A 6,125-nucleotide genomic window follows, 5' to 3' on the forward strand; every position below is an offset into this window, starting at 1 on the left:
CGAAGGAGTAGGGTGGCACATTGATCTTGATAATAATCTATCTACTCCTCTTTCAAACACACACACACACACACACACACACACACACACACACACACACACACTCGCTAGTTGTGCCTCTATGCCTACCGCGCACACTCTCGATACGTCTTTCTCCCCCCACCCCCTCCCAACAATGACATCAGAAGGGTGACAACTCGATCTAATCATAATCTGTCAATTGGTTTCTCTCTCAAACATTGTGTCTAGGTGCCTCGCTCGGTAGCCCCCTCGATATGTAGACTTCTCGCGCGCGCACAGCTGTAGTGACGATGACGCTGAACCTAGTGTGCCTTGTTTTTACCGGCCTTGTGTGATAGTTTTCACCCTGTTTTCTGTTAATTAACAAGGCAACCTTTTCTTTGTTACTACTAGTGAATCTGAAATCATTCGGGCAGACATAAAATATATCACTTCCACCCAATTACCGCAACAACTATTTTGAAAGAAATTAGCTAGCTGCCCGTGCGTTGCAAGGAACATCAAGATGCATTTGTATGAGTAGTTTATCTTGTGAGAGAAAAGGCTGAACGAGGGAAGGCCTTATTTGCGAACATGGACAGACGTGTGGGTATATTTTTGCAAAATTGCCATAGTTTCTTTCCTATCCGTTAGATAGAAATCCGACGGCCTATATTGCAGGATGTCACGCACACCATCATCACCAACTCTGTTTTCTACTCCCTCTGTCCAAAAATACTAGTCATCAAAATGGATAAAAAGAGATGTATCTAAAACTAAAATACATCTAGATACATTTCCTTTTATCCATTTTGATGACAAGTATTTCCGGACGGAGGGAGTATTTGTCTTTTTAGAGATTTCAACAAGTGACTATGACCGGACCTTACCAACATACTCAAAAAAGTAGTCCATAATTTTGATGTTACCCTCTTTTCTTGGCGGTGCAGTGCCATCTGGATACCTCATAAATAAATCAAGGACAAATCTGACCCCTTCCTGAAAAGACATACGGAGCAAAATGAGTGAATCTACACTCTAAAATATGTCTACATACACATCCTTATGTGGTAGTCCATTTGAAATATGAAAAAGACAAATATTTAGGAACGAATGGAGTATATATAAGAGTAGACATGGAGATATATCTCCAGCATGGTCTACAACAAAAATGTGCTGGGCTGGTTAGCGCCGGATGCTTGCAACGCGATGACATGAGTTCGAATTCTGTCTTTTAACTTTATATTTTTATATTATATATTACTCTACTTATTTAATATATACTTCTTTCGCTACTGTACTGACAGTGAAACCCACAGAGTACTTAGAACACAAGATTAAGGATGGACTTGTTTCTTTTTAACTTTCTGTACGAAGCTGTAGCCACCCTGCAAGTCACGTGTACACTGTACATGCAATTAACTTTTTATAGAGGGACAATCATACAGGCAATTAACTCAAATGGATTGGATGTCACTCTATTATTTCCAGCATAAAGAGCATCTCCAACGGCAGCCGAAAAATTTCCTCCCGCTTCCTTCCGCGGAGGACGACATCAAACGCCAGCGGCATACATTTTTATAACTCTAACCAACCAGATGAATTTCGTGCAAACACGGACTGATTTCATATAAGCATGAAGGATTTCGTATAAAAAGCCGGATCTTCATATAAACATGATGGATTTCATTACATTTACATGAACTAAGAGGTGCCAATCCGGCTCTCTTGTATAATTAATACTCCCTCCGTCCGGAGATACTTGTCCTAGAAATGGATGTATCTAGACTTATTTTAGTTCTAAATGGCCGCCCGCGGATCCCTTTGTCTTCCTCATGTCCGTCAGACACTTGCGGGGTCGACGCAGGTCCTCGGAAGAGACGAAGCAACAAAGAAACCACCTGAATATGTGGTCGTCGCCTCGGCGGTGGCCTTCATGGGTCCCAAGTGGCGGCGGCCTCCCGTGTTCTACTTCTCCTCGATGATGGCGGCAGACACGGAGAAGCTGGCCACCGACTCGTCGCTCTCCACGCACCCGGCTTCTGTCTCTGCCTGCATGGCGCTGCCGCAGGCAAGGGAGCCGCATCCACAGACACGGGAGGCGCGGCCACCACAGACACTGGTGGCGCGGTACAACGCGGCAGTAACGGCGCCTGTGCTGGCATGGAGCAACTCGCCACTCCTCATTGAGCTGAACTGGAGCGGCGAGTTGCTGAACCACGCGCCTACTTGGGGCGGCAACTGGCTCCGTCGGGCCAAGCGAGGTTGGTGAAGCACCGAGCAGCCTCGCCCGTATCCGGAGGGCTTGGCGGGCCACCCATCTGGGTAATATGCCAGAGAACGGCTCATCGGAAGCCATCGGAAGAGTGGAGAAAATGGTGAAGGAGGAGATGGGGGAGCGGCGGAGGGGTGCGATTCTTGCCTGCTGTCTGTCTGGCCTCGTGTAAATATAGGGCGGACGGTAGGAGCTTGGCCAGTGTCTGTCCTCGTTTAAACTAAGGGCGGACGGGAGGAGCTCAGCCGGTGTTGCATTTAATTCTGGCCCGCTCATGAACGGACGTGTGGCCGGAGTAGGATTGTCGGTTTGCATGCAGGTTTAATGGAGGCGCCGGGCGTGCAGCGGGCGGCATAGTACTATTCGATTTGACAGCAGTAATGAGCCGTCAAATCACAAAGGCCCTCGCCTCTCGTGAAACCAACCGAGCTAGACTGCCCCGCCCTCTAGCCTTTTAAAAAATGTATACTTTTGTACAGCAGTAGTACCGATGGATTGCGCCATGGAGCAAAACATGAAATTAAAAAAAATGTGGTACATATAGAGAGCGCTCGTCGCCAAATTATGCATATAGTACTATTAAAAAGGCTGGTCACAATAATGGTGTCCAGCACAATCCACCCCTCAAATAAAACTAAGCATCCTGGAATTCTTTGACAAAACTAAGCACCCTGAAATTCTTTGACAACTAAATTGCTGGCTATATGATGTTGGCCATATATATTGTACGTATATAATGTGAAGAAATGAGTGGTAGTACTATACCAACTAAGAGATGAAATGTAAGAAATACTAGTATGTACGTACTGAAGAGTTAAAGTAATGAGAAGAAACATAACATAGTTCTGCTAGGGGCTCAGCACAACACACCCCTCAAATTAAATTAAGCACACCTGAAATTAAACTTTGCAACTATTCCGGAGACACTGCATTAGAACCACCATGAGCAACGACACTGCCACCTTACTCGGAGTCCTCGTCCACGTCCTCGACTTTGTCCTTGTCCCTCTTCCTCTTGGCTGATACTTCTTTGCTTGAACCACACACTTGGCTCTTGCTCTTCATCCAACCCTTGTAGATATTGAAACAAAGGTAGCCATCCATTGCAGCGTAGTGGATGTGGTCTATATCTAGTACATTCCGCTGCCATGCATAACGATGAAACGTGTACGGAGGTTTCTCATGTTTACCATACGAAGGATGAACCATGGCTCCTACCAGGGTCAGCATTGAAGGCTGACGAGAGGACACCAGCCAATTCTTCTGGAGGTCAAAGGTGTTGCCTACAATGAGGCCTATCCGACCCAGTACTTCTTTGTCATTACCAAAGTCTACAGTAACGAATTGGACTAGGTTGCTCTCGAGGAAGTCCTTAAAATCCAGGCATTCAACATCGGCATGGCATATGTGGTAGACCAAGCATAAGTCATGCACGCAAACCTGGATCACGGCAGGCTTCTTCCTCTCTTCGTCCTTTAGATCCTTCTCTCGTCCCAGGACTGTGGTGTACTCAACATCTAGCCCAGCGACCCGCTCATCATCCGAGTCTTTGAACATGTGTCTGAAGCGAGAAAGGCATCCTTTCACCGTCGCGGAAGAACGGGTGTAGATGACGTCGAACTCGTCGCCGGTGATGGTTCTAACCTTGTACTCACCGCCGATCGTGGATATTTGGGACGCCATGGATTTGGGAGGAGGGTTAGGATTAGTGGAACGGCCGTAATGTGAATGGACGGGACGACTAGGAGTGAACCGCCGTAGTTTTGAAGGACGTGCAGGGACGAGTAGGAGCGAACTGCCAGCGTGCGAACGGCGGGGTAGTGGCTTTCCATTCTCCCATGATACGGGCTTCTGAGATCCCTTGGATCTGAGATTGAACGGTTGCATGTCGTGATTCTAGACCTATGGGTGAATATCCTATCCTGGAGGGTTATTCTGCAAATTTTTAGCAACTTAGCATGCAACCGTTTGATCTCAGATCCAAGGGCTGCCAGCAGCCCATATCATGGTCGCGCCTACCATGACCGTCACGTCGCTCGCGCGGTCGTGCCCTTGGAGATTTAACATGGTGCGTTAGGCTATCTGATGTTGGCATGTCATACATAGTCATCACTTGGTCACTCATACTACAACAAGGTTAGCTATAAGGTTGGCTATAAGTGTATTTGTTTTTTTACTCCTGTCTATCTCTTTCTTCGTACTCCCTCCGTCCCATAATATAAGAACGTTTTTGACACTAGGACACAGGGAGTACTAGTATTTATTGCATTTGCCAAGGAGTGACCTCTTCCAATGAAATGGTGTTGCTAAGTTTGCTTCATTTAATTAGCTATAGACTCAAAATTGTCTTTTCACCTAGGTACACGCGCTTAGCACCGTTTCTTCCTTGGGTCACCAAACTAGTCTCTCTCTTCTTGATTAACTTGCCACATCAGACTTTATGCCTATGTGGCAAGCTTAGCACCTGTAGGAGCAAGTTAAGGCTGCTTGTAATGGGAGTAGTATCATGCATGCCAACTATGCAATCTTGATGAGGTGACGTCGAATTAAATGAAGAAAAGAGAGAGTTGAGTATCATAACATGATACTTACTATAGTATCATATTAAATGATGTGCTAATATGTGTCATGCATGACAATAAATAAGCTATCCTATGATACCAACACATGATACTATGCGTTACGGATGTAGTATCATACAAAAGTATCATATGCATGATACTAGCATACGATAATCTCCATTACGACCAACCTAAGTACAATAGTGCGCTTTACATGGCATTTTTGCATATGTAGAGGAAAGAGAGGCAAGGAAAAAGTGGAGAAGTGGGCTCTCATGCAAGAGCCAGCCTCTACTACATGGTGGAGCATTGGGAGAGGCACCTGTGTGGAGGTGGTCAGGAATCGAGAGACTCACGCCGGTTGTAGTGCTGCAGTTAAAATGATAATGGCAAGTCAAATCACGGGGCCCCACCTGTCTAGCACTAACTCGATGTCAAATCACACAGACCTACATTTGCAGCAGCCTACTCCCTCGTCTTCTCGCGTCTATGTCAAACCGACTAGGCGGAACTGCCTCGCGTCCTACCACGCAGGAAAAGCCCGTGCAGTATACTCCATCCGTCTAGGTGACCAAGGTGGAGAGGAAAACGAGAGAACTTAATGTTTAGGGAGTATTTGCTAAGGCTGGTTGTAATGGTGCTAGCCTTAGCAATTTTGATGAGGTGTCATAGAATTAAATGAAGAAAGAGAGAGAGTTGAGTACTATGTGTCATACATGGCAATAAATAAAGTACTACATGATACTAATATATGATACATGGCGCAGGAGTACTAAGTATTATTAATACAGTTTGGCTAGAACTCATCTAGATAAGATATAATTTGGTCTCACTCATCTTTATAGCCATTGGATGTGATGCTATCGTTTTTCGGCCAGTTCTCCTTATAAACTAGTCAATTCTCTTCTTCTTAATGAAAAGGCAGAGCTCCTGCCGGTTGCTCGATTTTTTTGGATGTGATGCTATAAGATGCGTGTGTGCTGACATGGGTTGTATTTGTTCTTGTGCAACGAACTGACCACTTCATGTCATGTTTGATAGTCTCAAGTCATTAAAAGCATACAAGCCCCACTTCTCTTATTGGTTGATTCCTCTATTTATGTCAAAAAATAAGAAACAAGGTTAGAGTTAATGCACCACGCATATGTGTTTACTACTCCCTCCTTTCTGATTTATAAGGCTTATCTCAAAATCTTAGTTTTTCCATTTTATAAGGCTCATTTTGGTTGTTCCCCATCACAAGTTCAGATTCCAAGGTGCATTAAATAATTGCATGCAACTATTAAGAG

The sequence above is a fragment of the Triticum dicoccoides genome, chromosome 1B (assembly GCF_002162155.2).
Source record: "Triticum dicoccoides isolate Atlit2015 ecotype Zavitan chromosome 1B, WEW_v2.0, whole genome shotgun sequence".
NCBI classification, from domain to species: domain Eukaryota; kingdom Viridiplantae; phylum Streptophyta; class Magnoliopsida; order Poales; family Poaceae; genus Triticum; species Triticum dicoccoides.